The following is a 19659-nucleotide window of genomic DNA, read 5'->3' as shown; positions in this document are numbered from 1 at the left end:
CCAGAACTGGGCTGCCTGTGTAAACATAGGCTTAAGTGCTCAGTTAATTGCAACACTTATTACTGTCACATCCATTCTAGTACAGGCTTATGCTCTAATTTTGTGCTGCAATGTAAATGCTTTCTCTGTTGGTATCAAGTAAAGTATTTTGGATTTAATTGGCTGATATGGAATGAAACCACAATGTCTTTTTGACTGATTATATGATTTTTGATCATGATAGACCTATGATATTTTCATCTTTTTTTAATCATTAGAATTTAACCACACAGTCTGCTTTATATATATATATTTTTTTTATGTAAAAGAAAATGAATTTCCATAAAGCAGTTGCTAACAGTCAAACAACAATGTGGACTTTTTGGTGGATGCTGACGTCACATCTCTGGCATCCCGTCACATTTCCTGGGGTGTATTCATTACGGCGATTATGCTGCAAAAGTTTCTTAAACGGAAGCTAATGGAACGAAATGGGGAGGGATCTACTTGAATTTGTCAAATAGAAACTCGTTTTACTCTGTTTGCTTTCGTTGGTTCTTAATTGGGAAACAGTTTCCGTAATGAATACGCCCCTGTTCTCCCAGCCCGCAGAAATTGAGCTGTTGCGGTACTTACAACCGGCAGATACTTCTGTTCTGATTTAACGCAGGAAAACTCAGCCTCGTCGAAATTTCAGGTATATCCGTCTTTCACATGCTATTTTCTCTGCTTTGGTTTTGTTGTGTACTATGCTTTGGTTTTGTTGTGTACTAGAATCCCCTACATTAGCTAAATGTAACATTTGTAAATGTTCAAAGAGGACTGCAAATGGCTAGCGTTTGCTAACTACGTGCGACAGACAGCATGCCACGGAAAAGATGCGCAAGAGGGAGGGGTAGCTAGCAAAATTATTTGTAGAAAGTATTGTAGCTTTGTGTTAACACTCATAAGGTCCTACTTTTCAGAAAGTTTGAACATTCTTCTTATTTTGGTAGTGCTGGTTTTGTTGTTAGCTATGAGTTAGTGGTAATTTCTCACCACACCAGAGAAGTTGGCAGGTTAGCTAATGGCTGGCTAACTATCTAGTTTGGACTCGTGTGTGTGTGTGTGTGTGTGTGTGTGTGTGTGTGTGTGTGTGTGTGTGGGGGGGGGGGGGGGGGGGGGGGTGGTGAGTGTAGCAGCACAGCCACAAGTCGCTGCCAGCGCCTGGAGTTCAGCAAGCCTAACTAACGTTAGCTAGTTGACATGTAGGCTAGGTGATGTTCAAGGTTAAAACTCATTATAATTCTGTACAACATTCATAGATTGTTTTGTTATCTAAATTAATCTGGAATGACACTAGATTTATTTGAGGTAAATAAGCCATTTTAAAGCTTGTGTGCTGTGACTGGCAAGTTGTCTGACTTTAATCAGGGTCACAAGATCTCCGGCCTGGTCCTATGACTAACGGCAAGCCTTTTCCATTTGACATTTGTATGTATTTAGGTAATTGCTGTGAGTAAGCCAAAATTGCTGTGAGTAAGCCAAAATCATCAGGTTCCTCTAAACTACAAAGGTGGTCTTACTTAACGCATTGCTTTTGAGGTTTGTTGTCATTTCACATAACTATCATAAAACATTTACTCCAGCATTCAAGTGCCAACTCCAAGGGCATGGGTTTAGGCAAATCAATTATTCAAACAAAATATGTGATGTCTGGGATCAATTTGCTTGTACAAGAGACTTGATCAATGCACTGTGTATTACAGTGCTGTGCGCAGTCAGACTGAATTTGTTGTGTTATTCATTGCTGGTGATCACTTTCCAAGGTTGGCCAAAGGGGAGGATGCCAATCTCTGTCCCCACAGGATGACTGCAGAGTAGAAGTTACACCTACAGGTGTAAAGGCTGTCTTGGGCATTAGCCCCAAGTGAAATGGCACATTCTCTCCAGGGTTCAAAATACCTGTTAATGATCATGAAGCTGTAGCCGCAGCAGCCTGTCTCCAAGGCTGTTGAATGGCATTTGGGGAGTGTTTTCATTGAAGCTCCAGACACTGTTCTCTCGTACCTACCTGACGGGCAAGCTTACCTTAATTCCTCCAAGAATGGGTATCCGGTTCTTCATGGTGGTGCTTTAGTGAATAGCCTACACAAGTTTGTCCTTGTGACACCTGTTATCAAATGGTTTATTTGGTTTATAATAAGCACACACATACAGTATGTGTGTGTGTGTGTATATATATATATATATATATATATATATATATATGCCTCAACTGGCTTGCCGCTTGGCCGGAGACAATGCTTCTGTTTGACAAGCTCGCTCGCAGCTGTCACTGGTTTGATAGAATAAATAATAGACTGTCCGCTCTGTTGCATTGTCCAGAGGGAACCAGTCCTGCACATAGAAAAAATGTCAAGGCACATCTGATCAGTACTGTACAGTAACAGTAGACCTACTGTGTATGCAAACCAGGAAAACTGGCTTAACAGTGTGCAGATAAGTTCAAGGGATGCCTCTGGCACTACACAGTAACACAGTGTATGTTTCTGGGCTCCCAACTTCCCATTGTTCCATACTTGAGCTAAATGGCACTATAAGGTCAGGCAGGGTTTCAGTTATAAAAATGTGGCGCTAGACATTTGACCGGCAGCATTTTAATTTACCGGACATTTGAGAAAATTTCCGGACCCACATGCATTGGGTGCATAACCTGATTAGGGCGTCCACCCATGGTGCTCAGAATGACAGAAATCGCATTTAGATTATGGTAATGAATCTCAACTGAACATGCAAAGATTGAGGATGCAAAGTCACTAGCCTATGCATAGGCGGCGCCTGAGTTAAGTTTGGGGAAGCACATTTTCACCATAGAAATGCACCTTTATAATAAAGCATTCCATGCATCATAGCATTTGCAGACTTATGTAAGATAGCCTACTATTCCTAATAGGGCTGTCCCCGACTAAAACATATCTTGGTCGACCGAAAGTCGTCTGTTCTTTCAACCAATTGATTGGTCTACATTTTAAAAACGTGTATTTTTCCATAGACACACCACCCTATGTTTTAATAAAATCAACTATATATGCATTGAGTTTTTTAAGAGCACTGTTTAGTGATCTAAGACACATATGACTAGAGGGAGCCAGAGAACAAGAGAACCAGAAGAAAAAACTTTAACCTGACCTGACCATCCTCCTCCACCTCCTACTGTCTTTCTGCGATTACTCTCCTGAAGTTGCCAGTAATAGGCTACAAGAGGAGTAGGTGACCTTTCTCATGTGGAATGCCAATTTATCTTACCATTTCTACCGGTCTGCGTGCCAGTTATGGTTTTCATATGCACATTTTCGTGGAACAGTTTAATTTATAATAACGTCTTCGTGTCTCAATCATTGTTATGTGGTTAATCAAAATTCTATCTAAATGATTCAAACCTAAAAAGTAACTTCTATTCCCATTTGTCAACTATGTAAAAATAGCCTACATAAAACCAACGAAGAAAAACATTGCAGCCTGCAGGTAGAAACATTTTTCTCCTATAAATCACATTGGCTATGCATTGGCCTGTCTGCAACGAACTTGAAACATTGTATCAACTATTAACTTGACTCCAGACAGAAGCTATCATTAGCAAACTTGCAACGTTGTATAAAATATTCTGGGCCCTCAGTTTCCTGAATCAGGTAGGCCATTTTATGAAATGTTTCCCTTTCAAGCTGAGTGGTTATCGAAAAGGAGAGAGCTGGAAAGATTTTTGAAAGTTAACTTGTAACCCCACTTTTGAGAAAATGGCCATTGAATGTTTTGGTACACATTCTGGAGAGCTGGAAACTTGTCATTATGAAAAGGTATAAACACAAAAATGTCAGGCTGCATGATATCAGCAGTAAGGTGGTCCAAAATAGCAAATAACTTGTGTATTTAACACCAATAAAACATCTGTTTAACAATGAATTTAGTATATTTCAATCTAGCAAACCAGACAACTAAAAGCAACTTCCTTTTTTGTGTGTATTTTACCCCCTTTTTCTCCCCAATTTTCAATCTTGTCTCATCACTGCAACTTCCCAACGGGGGAGAGAGAGAGGCGAAGGTGGAGTCATGCGTCCTCCGAAACATGACCTGCCTAACCACGCTCCTTAACACCCGCCAGCTTAACCCGGAAGCCAGCCGCACCAATGTATCGGAGGAAACACCGTTCAACTAAGAGCACTGTTTAGTGAAATAAGACACAAATGACTTGAGGGAGCCAGAGAACCAGAAGAAAAAAAACTTAACCTGACCCGACCATCCTCCTCCCCCTCCTACTGGCTTGCAGGCACTCGGCCCGCCACAAGGAGTCTCTAGAGCGCGATGAGCCAAGTAAAGCCCCACTGGCCAAACCCGGACAACGCTTGGCCAATTGTGTACCGTTCTATGGGACTCCCGGCCACGGCACAGCCCGGGAATGAACCCGGGTCTGTAGTAACGCCTCTACACTGCGATGCAGTGCCGTAGAACGCTGCGCCACTCGGGAGGCCATAAAAACAACTTTCTAAACAATGTTTTGGTTCGTTTTCTAGCTTGTTAGCTAGCTACCTAATGTTAATTTAGCTGGCTAGCCAGTTCAAATAATCGCCATATCATAGCTGACAACGTCTTAACTTTAGCTAATTTGTATTAATTATTACAGGAAAATAAACTCCCAATAAGACCATTATTTACAAGTTAATGGCGAGCTAATTACAGAAAATAGCTTACGGTTGTGAGTGTGACGAAATGAAAAAAGCAGGCATTCTACCAGAGAATTTTAGAACTTGGACACTGTGCAGGTCATGGTGCAGGTCATGTTGTTCTTCACATTACCGTCTCTGGTAAACACACATTATATCAAATAAAATCTATGTTCTCACATGCACAGGATACAAAAGGAGTAAACTTGACAGTGAGATTGTTACTTGCATAGTGGAGTCTTTTGTTTAGACATGTAGTTAGCTAGCTAAACAATGAACCATAATCCCAACTCATAAAGTTACTACCATGCGTGAATCTGCTGGTAGCTAAAGCTAACCAACTAGGTTAAAGTTAGCTAGCTAACATTAGGCTATAACTAGCAATGCAAATGGCTTTCTGAGATACGTGTATGATCTGTGTAGTAATATTATTCGTAACGTTAGCAAGTGAGCCAGCCAGCTAACGTTAGCTAGCTAACAGTACGCTTTAACTTGCAATAAAAATGACTTTCTGACCAAATTTGAAACGTAAAATATCTGAAAATGTAGCTAGACTCTTACCCGTATACATGAATGAATGCTTCTCCCTCTGTCATGGATGCCATGGTTGCCCTTGTTTGAAGATGTAATCCGGAGACAGGTGTTTTATACAACAGCCTTCTGACTGATCTTTTTGACTCCCTCGGTCAACTTCTTCCGTGACAACAACACGCTGTTTCTTCCCTATCACTGTCATCAGAAGACTCTACAATGTCTGGTTCAATTTAAATGTTTTGACCTAAATCAGGGATTTCCTCATCGTTTGATTAATTTTCAGTCAGCATGGCACGATCGTCCAAAAGAAAGTAGTCCATCACAACCTTTTCCCACTGATCTTGACTTTGTCGATAGCGCCTGTTAAATTCAGGGCAGCGACATTAAGAGCAGTCGCAACACTTTTGCAGTTCTTCATGATATCGTAAAAAAAAAAGCAGCGGTAGAAAGGATTATTGACACACACTGAGCAGCTCATGTTATAGAGAGAAGCGTGCTACATGGCAGACCAATCCGAACTCATCTCTTGGCATGTCCAGCCCAGCCATTATCTCAGCCAATCATGTCCAGCGGGAAGGTTCCTGTCTTTTTCTGTGGCTAAACCAACTAGGCTTGTAATTTAAACATTTTATTCGTATTTACAGATGGCATAAAAGTTTATTAAGGCACATGAGAGTTCATGTTCCACAAGGCATTTCTGCCCCAAAACACATTTTCATAAAAAAGTTCAAATGCCTCTCCTGTGAAGTAGTGATGTGCGACATACGCCTAGCTTCCTGAAACTGGTCACAAATACTATCAGATCACCAAATGAGTGATGGGACATGCATTTTAGCCACACTCCCCTTGGACTGTGCCATCCCTGCAGCCTCTGCAATGGATTAGTTCACTGAGATGGACGCGAATAAGACAGGTGTCTCGTGTGCCATTAAAAATATGTGTGTATGTGTGTACAGTACCAGTCAAACGTTTGGACACCTACTCATTCCACGTTTTTTCTTTATTTTTACTATTTTCTACATTTTAGAATAATAGTGAAGACGTCAAAACAATGAAATAACATATATGGAATCATGTAGTAACCATAAAAAAAAAAATATATATATATATATATATATATTTGAAATTCTTCAAATAGCCACCCTTTGCCTTGATGACAGCTTTGCACACTCTTGGCATTCTCTCAACCAGCTTCATGAGGTAGTCACCTGGAATGCATTTCAATTAACAGGTGTGCCTTTTTAAAAGTTAATTTGTGGAATTTCTTTCCTTCTTAATGCGTTTGAGCCAATCAGTTGTGCTGTGACAAGGTAGGGGGGGTATACAGAAGATAGCCCTATTTGGTAAAAGACCAAGTCCATATTATGGCAAGAACGGCTCAAATAAGCAAAGAGAAACGACAGTCCATCATTACTTTGAGACATGAAGGTCAGTCAACACAGAACATTTCAAGAACTTTGAAAGATTCTTCAAGTGCAGTCACAAAAACCATCAAGCGCTATGATGAAACTGGCTCTCATGAGGACCGCCACAGGAATGGAAGACCCAGAGTTACCTCTGCTGCTGAGGATAAGTTCATTAGAGTTAACAGCCTCAGAAATTGCAGCCCAAATAAATGCTTCACAGAGTTCAAGTAACAGACACATCTCAACATCAACTGTTCAGAGGGGACTGTGTGAATCAGGCCTTCATGGTCGAATTGCTGCAAAGAAACCCCTACTAAAGGACACCAATAAGAAGAGACCTACTTGGGCCAAGAAACACGAGCAATGGACATTAGACCGGTGGAAATGTGTCCTTTGGTGTGGAGTCCAAATCTGAGATTTTTGGTTCCAACCGCTGTGTCTTTGTGAGACGCGGTGTGGGTGAACGGATGATCTCCGGATGTGTATTTACCACCTTAAAGCATGAGGAGGTGTTATGGTGTGGGGGTGCTTTGCTGGTGACACTGTCTGTGATTTATTTAGAATTCAAGGCACACTTAACCAGCGTGGCTACCACAGCACTCTACATTGATATGCTATCCCATCTGGTTTGGGCTTAGTGGGACTATCATTTGTTTTTCAACAGGACAATGACCCAACACACCTCCAGGCTGTGTAAGGGCTATTTGACCAAGAAGGAGAGTGATGGAGTGCTGCATCAGATGACCTGGCCTCCACAATCCCCCGACCTCTACCCAATTGAGATGGTTTGGGATGAGTCGGACTGCAGAGTGAAGGAAAAGCAGCCAACAAGTGCTCAGCATTTGCGGGAACTCCTTCAAGACTGTTGGAAAAGCATTCCAGGTGAAGCTGGTTGAGGGAATGCCAAGAGTGTCCAAAGCTGTCATCAAGGCAAAGGGTGGCTATTCGAAGAATCTCAAATATAAAATATATTTTGATTTGTTTAACACATTTTTTTTGGTTACTACATGATTCCATATGTTATTTAATAGTTTTGATGTCTCCACTATTATTCTATAATGTAGAAAATAGTAAAAATAAAGAAATCCTTGAATGAGTAGGTGTTCTAAAACTTTTGACTGGTAGTGTGTCAATCTACTATCCCCCATAGTAGAAAAGTTTACCTATTCTATTGGTCAGCTTGTCAAGAAAGAAAGAGCCCAAACAGATTCTGTGATAGCTGTGGGACGATAGATCCCACATTCATGTAACCAGTAGGCCTAGCCTTCATAAATGTTAAAAAGCAATGAATCTGATGCAACAGATCAGAACTTTTTTGCTTAATGTTGGTGGACTATTATTTCTTAACATTATTAGCGCAGCAATGCATACAAGGCTGTAGGCTACGCGTGAATGAGCATTTGGCTACCAGACAATGAAAAAGTTGAAAACCAATAGAACATGAGAGAAATAGGTTACTGGTTTCAATGGCATATGGAAGTCTTTTATAAAATAATATGGTCAGATTTTGCTTAGGCTACTTTGAAGCAAGGTAAAACATGCCTTTATGTAGTAAAACGTTCAGGTTTCAAACAATTAAATAGCTATGTTTTCAAAATGCATACAGCCTCCAGCTCATTGCAAAGTGGTGTGTGAAAAGGTATTGTCGGACATTATTCATTCTAATCAGACAGGTTTTTTACATGGAAGATACATTGGAGATAATAGAAGGCAAGTACTGGAAACAATAGAACACTATGGAAAATCTGGGAAACCAGGCCTGCTATTCATAGCAATAATAATATGCCATTTAGCAGACACTTTTATCCAAAGCGACTTAGTCATGTGTGCATACATTTTTACGTATGGGTGGTCCCGGGGATCGAACCCACTACCCTGGCGTTACAAGCGCCATGCTCTACCAATTGAGCTACAGAAGACCACATTTGATAAAGTACGACTGGGGTTTATATATAAATGCCTGGAGCATTTCAATTTTGGAGAATCTCTTATGAAATGGGTCAAAATCATGTATAGTAACCCTAGGTGTAAAATAGTAAATAATGGCTATTTCTCAGAAAGTTTTAAACTGTCGAGGTGTGAAACAAGGTTGTCCACTATCGGCATATCTATGTATTATGGCCATCGAGATGTTAGCTATTAAAATCACATCCAACAATAATATCAAGGGATTAGAAATCCAGTGCTTAAAAACAAAGGTGTCATTGTACGCTGATGATTCATGTTTTCTTTTAAATCCACAACTAGAATCCCTCCACAGCCTCATGGAGGATCTAGATACATTTTCTAACCTCTCTGGATTACAACCAAATTATGACAAATGTACTATATTACGTATTGGATCACTAAAAAATACAATTTTTACATGACCATGTAGTTTACCAATAAAATGATCTGATGTGATGTGGATATACTTGGAATACATACCCAAAGGAAATAAATGATCTCACTCCAATACATTTTAATAGAAAGATCTTGCTACCATGGAAAGGTAAAGACCTGTCCATTTGTGGAAAAATCACCCTGATTTTAACTCTTTAGTATTATCCCAGTTTACCTATTTGCTTATGGTCTTGCCTACGCCTAGCGAACAGTTTTTTAAAATTATATGAGAAAAAAATATTCCATTTTATTTGGAACGGCAAGCCAGACAAAATTTAAACGGGCCTATTTATATAATGAATATGAATTCTGAGGACAGAAATTATTAAATATTAAAGCATTAGACCTATCACTAAAAGCTTCAGTCATACAAAAGTTATACTTAAATCCCAACTGGTTCTCTAGCAAATTAGTAAAATTGGGTGAGACAATGTTCAAGAATGGCCTTTTTCCATTTATTCAGATTACAACCTCTCACTTTCAGTTATTTGAAAAGGAAATAATCTCCCAAATATCACTATTTCTAAAACAAGCCATAGAAAGTTGGGTGCAATTTCAATTTAATCCTCCAGAAACTACAGAACAAATAATGCAACAAATTGTGGTTAAACTCAAATATACTAATTGACAAAAAACCTCTTGTTTTTTACAAATTAAATAAAAAGGTATAATCTTCGTAAATGATATCATCGCACATGCAGCTAACAAAAACATATGGAAATGTCTGCTCTACCCAAAATTACAACCAAATAATTGCAGCCTTACCGCAAAAATGTGAGAGGAAAGTGGAAGGGGGAGAAAGTAAGGAACTGGTCTGTCGGCATTAAAGAACATAATTGGTTAAAGAAAACTGTGATAAATAAAAAAGTATACCAGTTTCATTTAAGGACCAAAGGATTGACAGCCGTCCCATATAGATAGCAAAATATTTGGGAAGAGGTTTTTGACGTACCGATCCCATGGCATAGTGTTTATGAACTGATACACAAAACGACACTGGATTCAAAACTTAGAATCTTTCAATTTAAATTATTATATAAAATTCTTGCTACCAATAGAATGTTATTTATATGGGGGATACAATCTTCCCAGCTCTGCAGATTTTGCTGCGACGAGACAGAATCATTAGATCATTTGTTTTGGTACTGTCCATTTATAGCTTGTTTTTGGACACAGGTCCAGGAATGGCTAAAGGATTGCAATATTTACCTGGAGCTAACCTTGCAGATAGCATTACTGGATGATCTGAAAAGTCATAGTCAATAGATCAATAATATAATACTTTTAGCAAAACAAATTATTTTCTATTTACAATCTGTAGAAACAATGAGAATAGAAAGGTTCAGAACTTTTGTAAAACATCACAGTACAGTTGAAAAATATATGGCAAATAGAAATCCTATATGGATGGTGTTAAGAGATAGATGGGTGGTGTTGAATGGAGTTGAAGGATGGGACTAATAAAAACTAATAACAAGATAACTAATAATGTAAGCATACTGTGTCCATAATGCGTATATAGGTTGTAGGTTGGGAGCTTTTGTGAAAGAGCACAGTTAGAAGGATATGGCATATACAGTGGGGAAAAAAAGTATTTAGTCAGCCACCAATTGTACAAGTTCTACCACTTAAAAAGATGAGAGGCCTGTAATTTTCATCATAGGTACATGTCAACTATGACAGACAAATTGAGAGAAAAAAAATCCAGAAAATCACATTGTAGGATTTTTAATGAATTTATTTGCAAATTATGGTGGAAAATAAGTATTTGGTCACCTACAAACAAGCAAGATTTCTGGCTCTCACAGACCTGTAACTTCTTCTTTAAGAGGCTCCTCTGTCCTCCACTCGTTACCTGTATTAATGGCACCTGTTTGAACTTGTTATCAGTATAAAAGACACCTGTCCACAACCTCAAACAGTCACACTCCAAACTCCACTATGGCCAAGACCAAAGAGCTGTCAAAGGACACCAGAAACACAATTGTAGACCTGCACCAGGCTGGGAAGACTGAATCTGCAATAGGTAAGCAGCTTGGTTTGAAGAAATCAACTGTGGGAGCAATTATTAGGAAATGGAAGACATACAAGACCACTGATAATCTCCCTCGATCTGGGGCTCCACGCAAGATCTCACCCCGTGGAGTCAAAATGATCACAAGAACGGTGAGCAAAAATCCCAGAACCACACGGGGGGACCTAGTGAATGACCTGCAGAGTTGGGACCAAAGTAACAAAGCCTACCATCAGTAGCACACTACGCCGCCAGGGACTCAAATCCTGCAGTGCCAGACGTGTCCCCCTGCTTAAGCCAGTACATGTCCAGGCCCGTCTGAAGTTTGCTAGAGTGCATTTGGATGATCCAGAAGAGGATTGGGAGAATGTCATATGGTCAGATGAAACCAAAATAGAACTTTTTGGTAAAAACTCAACTCGTCATGTTTGGAGGACAAAGAATGCTGAGTTGCATCCAAAGAACACCATACCTATTGTGAAGCATGGGGGTGGAGACATCATGCTTTGGGGCTGTTTTTCTGCAAAGGGACCAGGATGACTGATCAGTGTAAAGGAAAGAATGAATGGGGCCATGTATCGTGAGATTTTGAGTGAAAACCTCCTTCCATCAGCAAGGGCATTGAAGATGAAACGTGGCTGGGTCTTTCAGCATGACAATGATCCCAAACACACCGCCCGGGCAACGAAGGAGTGGCTTCGTAAGAAGCATTTCAAGGTCCTGGAGTGGCCTAGCCAGTCTCCAGATCTCAACCCCATAGAAAATCTTTGGAGGGAGTTGAAAGTCCGTGTTGCCCAGCGACAGCCCCAAAACATCACTGCTCTAGAGGAGATCTGCATGGAGGAATGGGCCAAAATACCAGCAACAGTGTGTGTAAACCTTGTGAAGACTTACAGAAAAAGTTTGACCTGTGTCATTGCCAACAAAGGGTATATAACAAAGTATTGAGAAACTTTTGTTATTCACCAAATACTTATTTTCCATAATTTGCAAATAAATGCATAAATCCTACAATGTGATTTTCTGGATTTTTTTCTCTCATTTTGTCTGTCATAGTTGACGTGTACCTATGATGAAAATTACAGGCCTCTCATCTTTTTAAGTGGGAGAACTTGCACAATTGGTGGCTGACTAAATACTTTTTTTCCCCACTGTAGAAGCAAACCGGATGGACATCATGAAAATGATCGGAGAGGTTGAGAGTAGAAGTTCAGGAGAAAAAACAAAAAATATATAATTATTGTAAAATGGACTGTGTCCATAAAATGTATATAGTAAGTATAAGCTTGAAGTAGAGGCCTAAGCATTGTTGTTCACTAGTTTACTCCAATTAGGGAAAGGGTGGTGGGGTTGGAAAGTAATAAAGGGGAATATATTTTTAAAAAAGGGTGTGTGTGTGTGTGTGTGTGTGTGTGTATGTGTGTATGTGTGTATGTATATATATATATATATATATATATATATATATATATATATATATATATATATATAAAAATAACATGGGGGATTGGAAGTGATGCGGACAATTACATTGATGGAAGTTACAATCTATCTGCAATATTAAGCTGATCTACCCCCTAAAAAAAATAAAAAGTTGTGTGTATGTGACGATGATGAAGCCTATGCATTTGAATGGGAAGAGCGCTTCAATTAACATTTACATTTTAGTCATTTAGCAGACGCTCTTATCCAGAGCCACTTACAACCCTGGCGAACCCACAACCCTGGCGTTGCAAGCGCCATGCTCTACCAACTGAGCTACAGTTGAGGGGAAAAAAATGTAGCTATTTTTAATCATTGCCAAAAAACAATTTTTAACACACGATTGCATTTAGAATTGTTACGCAATGATTGGGTTTATAAAAGCGCTGTCTGACAGATTTTCCAATCAAAGGCTCAATATCGGTATGCTGTGCACGTATGATAAATAAGATGCATAACAAATATACACATGCGTCAATTTAATTCCACTAAATTATGCAAATTTACCCATAGACCGATAAGCATGACCAGTCAAATGTATTTTCAATTAATAGGCTAAAAAGCATTTTTTCGCAATGGTATTTTTTCGTCTCCCGGACAATTTTATCGGCTTTCCACATTTTTTAAATTACCGGTTAACGGAAACCTTGAGTCCAGGGTTCTTTGAGTAAGTGGACTTCCTTGTACATGACTAATGCATCATACGTAGTGTTTCCAGTGGCAAGAAAGGAGGTGCTTTATTGTGAGGTTTATTGAATGTTAAGTATTTCAAGGTCTTGATTGGGGTTAGGCTATCTGTTAGAATAAGACAATCTTCTGTGTCAATCATCAAGTCAGTGCCTTCAGAAAGTATTCTATATATTTATTTTCTTCTCACCCATCTACACAAAATAGCCCATAATGACAGTGAAAACATGTTTTTAGAAATGTTTGCAAATGTATTAAATGAAATGCAGAAATATCTAATTTACGTAAGTATTCACACCCCCAGAGTCAATACTTGTTAGAATCACCTTTTGACAGCGATTTACAGCTGTGAGTCTTTCTGGGTAGGTCTCTAACCTTGACAGTTTATGCATCTTTAGTATTCTGAGCATGGAATTTCGAACGTATCATGCGTCTACATTGACCAACAGTGTGTCCGGATTCACTTTTCCCACGCTTTATTCAAATGCCAGTATGCATTCTACAAACAGTGGAATAGACAAAATAGGATAATAACACAACTGATGGCAGTAGCTAACTATTGTAGCTAACTAGCCAGCTAACCTCTGTAGCTAGCTAGCAAGCAACGCTAAAGGGATTGCAAACGGGTTAGAATAACTATAGCCAAACATAAATTAGTTAGCTGGCTAGCATTTATGAGTCTAGCAAACACATTCCTCACACGCTAGGAACGTATTTCCTCCAATGTTGTAATGAAAAGGTGCCTCTCGGTCCCAAAACACACGTTTTCTGGAGGCTTTTGGGAGGACTGCTAAACCACTTCTATGCTCGCTTCGAGGCAAGCAACACTGAAGCATGCATGAGAGCACCAGCTGTTCCGGATGACTATGTGATCACGCTCTCCGTAGCCGATGTGAGTAAGACTTTTAAGCAGGTCAACATTCACAAGGTCGCAGGGCCAGACGGATTACCAGGACGCGTACTCCGAGCATGTGCTGACCAACTGGCAAGTGTCTTCACCAACATTTTCAACATGTCCCTGACTGAGTCTGTAATACCAACATGTTTCAAGCAGACCACCATAGTCCCCGTGCCCAAGGACACTAAGATAACCTGCCTAAATGACTACCGACCTGAAGTGCTTTGAAAGGCTGGTCATGGCTCACATCAACACCATTATCCCAGAAACCCTAGACCCACTCCAATTTGCATAGCGCCCCAACAGATCCACAGATGATGCAATCTCTATTGCAATCCACACTGCCCTCTCCCACCTGGACAAGAGGAACACCTACGTGAGAATGCTATTCATTGACTACAGCTCAGCGTTCAACACCATAGTGCCCTCAAAGCTCATCACTAAGCTAAGGATCCTGGGACTAAACACCTCCCTCTGCAACTGGATCCTGGACTTCCTGACGGGCTGCCCCCAGGTGGTAAGGGTAGGTAACAACACATCTGCCACGCTGATCCTCAACACGGGGGCCCCTCAGGGGTGCGTGCTCAGTCCCCTCCTGTACTCCCTGTTCACCCATGACTGCATGGCCAGGCATGACTCCAACACCATCTTTAAGTTTGCCGACGACACAACAGTGGTAGGCCTGATCACCGACAACGATGAGACAGCCTATAGGGAGGAGGTCAGAGACCTGGCCGTGTGGTGCCAGGATAACAACCTCTCCCTCAACGTGACCAAGACAAAGGAGATGATTGTGGACTACAGGGAAAAAAAGAGGACTGAGCACGCCCCCATTCTCATCGATGGGGCTGTAGTGGAACAGGTTGAGAGCTTCAAGTTCCTTGGTGTCCACATCACCAACGAACTATCATGGTCCAAACACACCAAGACAGTCGTGAAGAGGGCACGACAAAGCCTATTCCCCCTCAGGAGACTGAAAAGATTTGGCATGGGTCCTCAGATCCTCAAAGTTATACAGCTGCACCATTGAAAGCATCCTGACTGGATGCATCACCGCCTGGTATGGCAACTGCTCGGCCTCTGACCGCAAGGCACTACAGAGGGTAGTGCGTATGGCCCAGTACACCACTGGGGCCAAGCTTCCTGCCATCCAGGACCTCTATACCAGGCGGTGTCAGAGGAAGGCCCTCAAAATTGTCAAGGACTCCAGCCACCCTAGTCATAGACTGTTCTCTCTGCTACCGCACGGCAAGCGGTACCGGAGCGCCAAGTCTAGGTCCAAAAGGCTTCTCAACAGCTTCTACGCCCAAGCCATAAGACTCCTGAACAGCTAATCATGTCTACCCGGACTATTTGCACCCCCACCCCATCTTTTTACGCTGCTGCTACTCTGTTAATTATTTATGCATAGTCACTTTAACTCTACCCACATGTACATATTACATTTACATTTTAGTCATTTGGCAGACTGTCTTATCCAGAGCGACTTACAGTTAGTGAGTGCCGCATTTTTTTTCTTCATAATGGTCCCCCGTGGGAATCGAACCCACAACCCTGGCATTGCAAGCGCCATGCTCTACCAACTGTATTACCTCAACTAGCCGGTGCCCCCACACATTGACTCTGCACCGGTACCCCTCCTGTATATAGCCTCCCTACTGTTATTTTACTTCTGCTCTTTTTTTTCTCAACACTTGTTGGTTAAGGGCTGTAAGTAAGCATTTCACGGTAATGTCTACACCTGTTGTATTCGGCGCATGTGGCAAATAAAATTTGATTTGATGACGTCGCCCACTATATGTGCTTTCGGTAGCCTGATTGCATCCAGACTGAGGAGAAATCTGCACAAAATGCGTCCCTGACCACCACCTGAAGTGGTCAGCCAGATCTGAACACAATCAGACCACAAAGCAACTTTTGTGCGTCTAAAACTTGTCTTTTCAATGCGATCTTCGTATTCTGATAGCAGAATTCGCATGTAAGTGTAAAGTCTAAACACGACCTAAGAGCTTTGCACACCTGGATTGTACAATAAAATTCTTCATCCTCTGTCAAGTTGGTTGTTGATCATTGCTAGACAGCCATTTTCAAGTCTTGCCGTAGATTTAAGTCAAAACTGTAACAAGGCCACTCAGGAACATTCACTGTCTTGGTAAGCAACTCGATTTGGCCTTGTTTTTGGTTATTGTCCTGCTGAAAGGTGAATTTGTCTCCGTGTCTGTTGGAAAGCAGACTGAACCAGGTTTTCCTCTAGGATTATGCCTGTGCTTAGCTCTATTCAGTTTCTTTTAATCCTCAAACTCGCTAGTCCTTGACGATGACAATAATTCCCATAATATGATGCAGCCATGATGATGTTGTGTTGGATTTGCTCCAAACATACAGTGGGGAGAACAAGTATTTGATACACTGCCGGTTTTCCTACTTACAAAGCATGTAGAGGTCTGTATTTTTTATCATAGGTACACTTCAACTGTGAGAGACGGAATCTAAAACAAAAATCCAGAAAATCACATTGTATGATTTTTAAGTAATTCATTTGCATTTTATTGCATGACATAAGTATTTGATACATCAGAAAAGCAGAACTTAATATTTGGTACAGAAATATTAATACGTTTCCTGTAGGTCTTGACCAGGTTTGCACACACTGCAGCAGGGATTTTGGCCCACTCCTCCATACAGACCTTCTCCAGATCCTTCAGGTTTCGGGGCTGTCGCTGGGCAATACGGACTTTCAGCTCCCTCCAAAGATTTTCTATTGGGTTCAGATCTGGAGACTGGCTAGGCCACTCCAGGACCTTGAGATGCTTCTTACGGAGCCACTCCTTAGTTGCCCTGGCTGTGTGTTTCGGGTCGTTGTCATGCTGGAAGACCCAGCCACGACCCATCTTCAATGCTCTTACTGAGGGAAGGAGGTTGTTGGCCAAGATCTCGCGATACATGGCCCCATCCATCCTCCCCTCAATACGGTGCAGTCGTCCTGTCCCCTTTGCAGAAAAGCATCCCCAAATAATGATGTTTCCACCTCCATGCTTCACGGTTGGGATGGTGTTCTTGGGGTTGTATTCATCCTTCTTCTTCCTCCAAACACGGCGAGTGGAGTTTAGACCAAAAAGCTCTATTTTTGTCTCATCAGACCACATGACCTTCTCCCATTCCTCCTCTGGATCATCCAGATGGTCATTGGCAAACTTCAGACGGGCCTGGACATGCGCTGGCTTGAGCAGGGGGACCTTGCGTGCGCTGCAGGATTTTAATCCATGACGGCGTAGTGTGTTACTAATGGTTTTCTTTGAGACTGTGGTCCCAGCTCTCTACAGGTCATTGACCAGGTCCTGCCGTGTAGTTCTGGGCTGATCCCTCACCTTCCTCATGATCATTGATGCCCCACGAGGTGAGATCTTGCATGGAGCCCCAGACCGAGGGTGATTGACCGTCATCTTGAACTTCTTCCATTTTCTAATAATTGCGCCAACAGTTGTTGCCTTCTCACCAAGCTGCTTGCCTATTGTCCTGTAGCCCATCCCAGCCTTGTGCAGGTCTACAATTTTATCCCTGATGTCCTTACACAGCTCTCTGGTCTTGGCCATTGTGGAGAGGTTGGAGTCTGTTTGATTGTGTGTGGACAGGTGTCTTTTTATACAGGTAACAAGTTCAAACAGGTGCAGTTAATACAGGTAATGAGTGGAGAAGAGGAGGGCTTCTTAAAGAAAAACTAACAGGTCTGTGAGAGCCGGAATTCTTACTGGTTGGTAGGTGATCAAATACTTCTGTCATGCAATAAAATGCTAATTAATTACTTAAAAATCATACAATGTGATTTTCTGGATTTTTGTTTTAGATTCCGTCTCTCACAGTTGAAGTGTACCTATGATAAAAATTACAGACCTCTACATGCTTTGTAAGTAGGAAAACCTGCAAAATCGGCAGTGTATCAAATACTTGTTCTCCCCACTGTAACTTTATGTCCTGAATACAAAATGTAACGTCTTTGCCAATTTCTTTTCAGTTTTACTTTCATGCCTTATTGCAAACAGGATGCATGTTTTGTAAAAAAATAAAATAATTCTGTACAGGCTTCCTTTTCACTCTTTCATTTAGCTTAGTATTGTGGATCAATGTTGTTGATCCATCCTCAGTTTTCTCCTATCACAGCCATTAAACTCTGTAACTGTTAAGATCACCATTGGCCTCATGATGAAATCCCCTGAGCGGTTTCCTTCCTCTCCAGAAACTGAGTTAGGAAGGACGCCTGTATCTTTGTAGTGACTGGGTGTATTGATACTCCATCCAAAGTGTAATTTAATAACTTCACCACGCTCAAAGGGATATTCAAAATCAGCTTTTTTGAATTTATTTTTACTGATCTCCACTAACTATTCCCCAGGTCGTTGCTGTAAATGAGAATGTCTCCTCAGTCAACTTACCTGGTTAAATAAAAGGTGCCCTTCTTTGCGAGGTATTGGAAAAACTCTCTGGTCTTTTGTTTTGAAATTCACTGCTAGACTGAGGGACCTTACAATTACCTGTATGTGTGGGTTACAGAGTTGAGGTAGTCATTCAAAAATCATGTTACACACTATTATTACACACACAGTGAGTCCATTCAACTTATGTGACTTGTTAAGCACATTTTTACTTATTTAGGCTTGACATAGCAAAGGGGTTGAATACTTATTGACTCAAGACATTTCAGCTTTTCATTTTTGATTTAATTTGTAAACATTTCTAAAAACATAATTCTACTTTGACATTATGGGGTATTGTGTATAGGCCAGTGACCAAAAAAATCTCAATTTTAAATTCAGGCTGTAACAACAAAATGTGGAAAAAGTCAATGGGTGTGAATACTTTCTGAAGGCACTGTATATATCTGACTAGTGTTCTGTATCAACAGCAGCGTATCATCCACCCGACAACTAGAGATTAAGACCAGTAAAAAAAACAGGCTTGTTTAAGCTCTTGAGTTGTAACAAGGTCAACTGGATATTAGTGATGCAATTTGATGTTGTGTAGAGCAGTCTTCTTTCTCGTACTGTAGGCTATTTCAATTGTCTTTGCTGGATCTTTGCAAAGAGCGCTCAAGACGGGTTTTTCAATAGATTGTGCCAATGAGAAACCCGTCTCAGCAAGGTTTAAGTAAAGCTCTTGAGCCCGGCAGCCATCTTAATGGCAGTGTGTGGATTAGACAGGATAAAAGTAGCTTACAACATTGGAGTGGCTGAATTCCTAAGATGTGTTGGCTCCTGTAAGTGATAGCTATGGGCTTTGGAAGTGAACAGTTGTAGATGGTAAGGGGAGTTTTTGACTACAAACTGGGGTGGTTTTGACTGTGTAACTGCTAGGGACGATACGAGTATTGCGATACTCGTTAGTATCGTGGCAAGGAAACAAAGCACAAAGCGGATTTAACTTCTTTAGGAAACAAACATCATTATGTTGTCATACAGAGTCACATTATTTATTTTCCAAGCTATAGACTACTATTTTACATACAGCAGGTTTTTAAAGGACAAAAGAGTTAAGTCTGCTTCGTGTTTTACTTTTTGGCATGGAAAAAATATTGCAATACTG

At 40.8% G+C, this 19659-nt stretch overlaps 1 protein-coding gene across 1 annotated transcript in view; it reads left to right on the top strand.

Moving 5' to 3' along the window:
- Nucleotides 1-600: 600 nt before the first annotated feature.
- The window catches only part of LOC311135215 (fatty acyl-CoA reductase 1-like), a 46126-nt gene continuing 27067 nt past the window's right edge, over nt 601-19659 (top strand). The window contains exon 1 of the mRNA XM_084169145.1: nt 601-676. The gene's annotated coding sequence lies outside the window, so the exon portion shown is untranslated. The remainder of the gene's footprint in view (nt 677-19659) is intronic.

Source organism: Coregonus lavaretus (assembly GCF_964263955.1).
Source record: "Coregonus lavaretus genome assembly, chromosome: 9".
NCBI classification, from domain to species: Eukaryota; Metazoa; Chordata; class Actinopteri; order Salmoniformes; family Salmonidae; genus Coregonus; species Coregonus lavaretus.
This window is presented reverse-complemented; position numbering and strand designations above follow the sequence as displayed.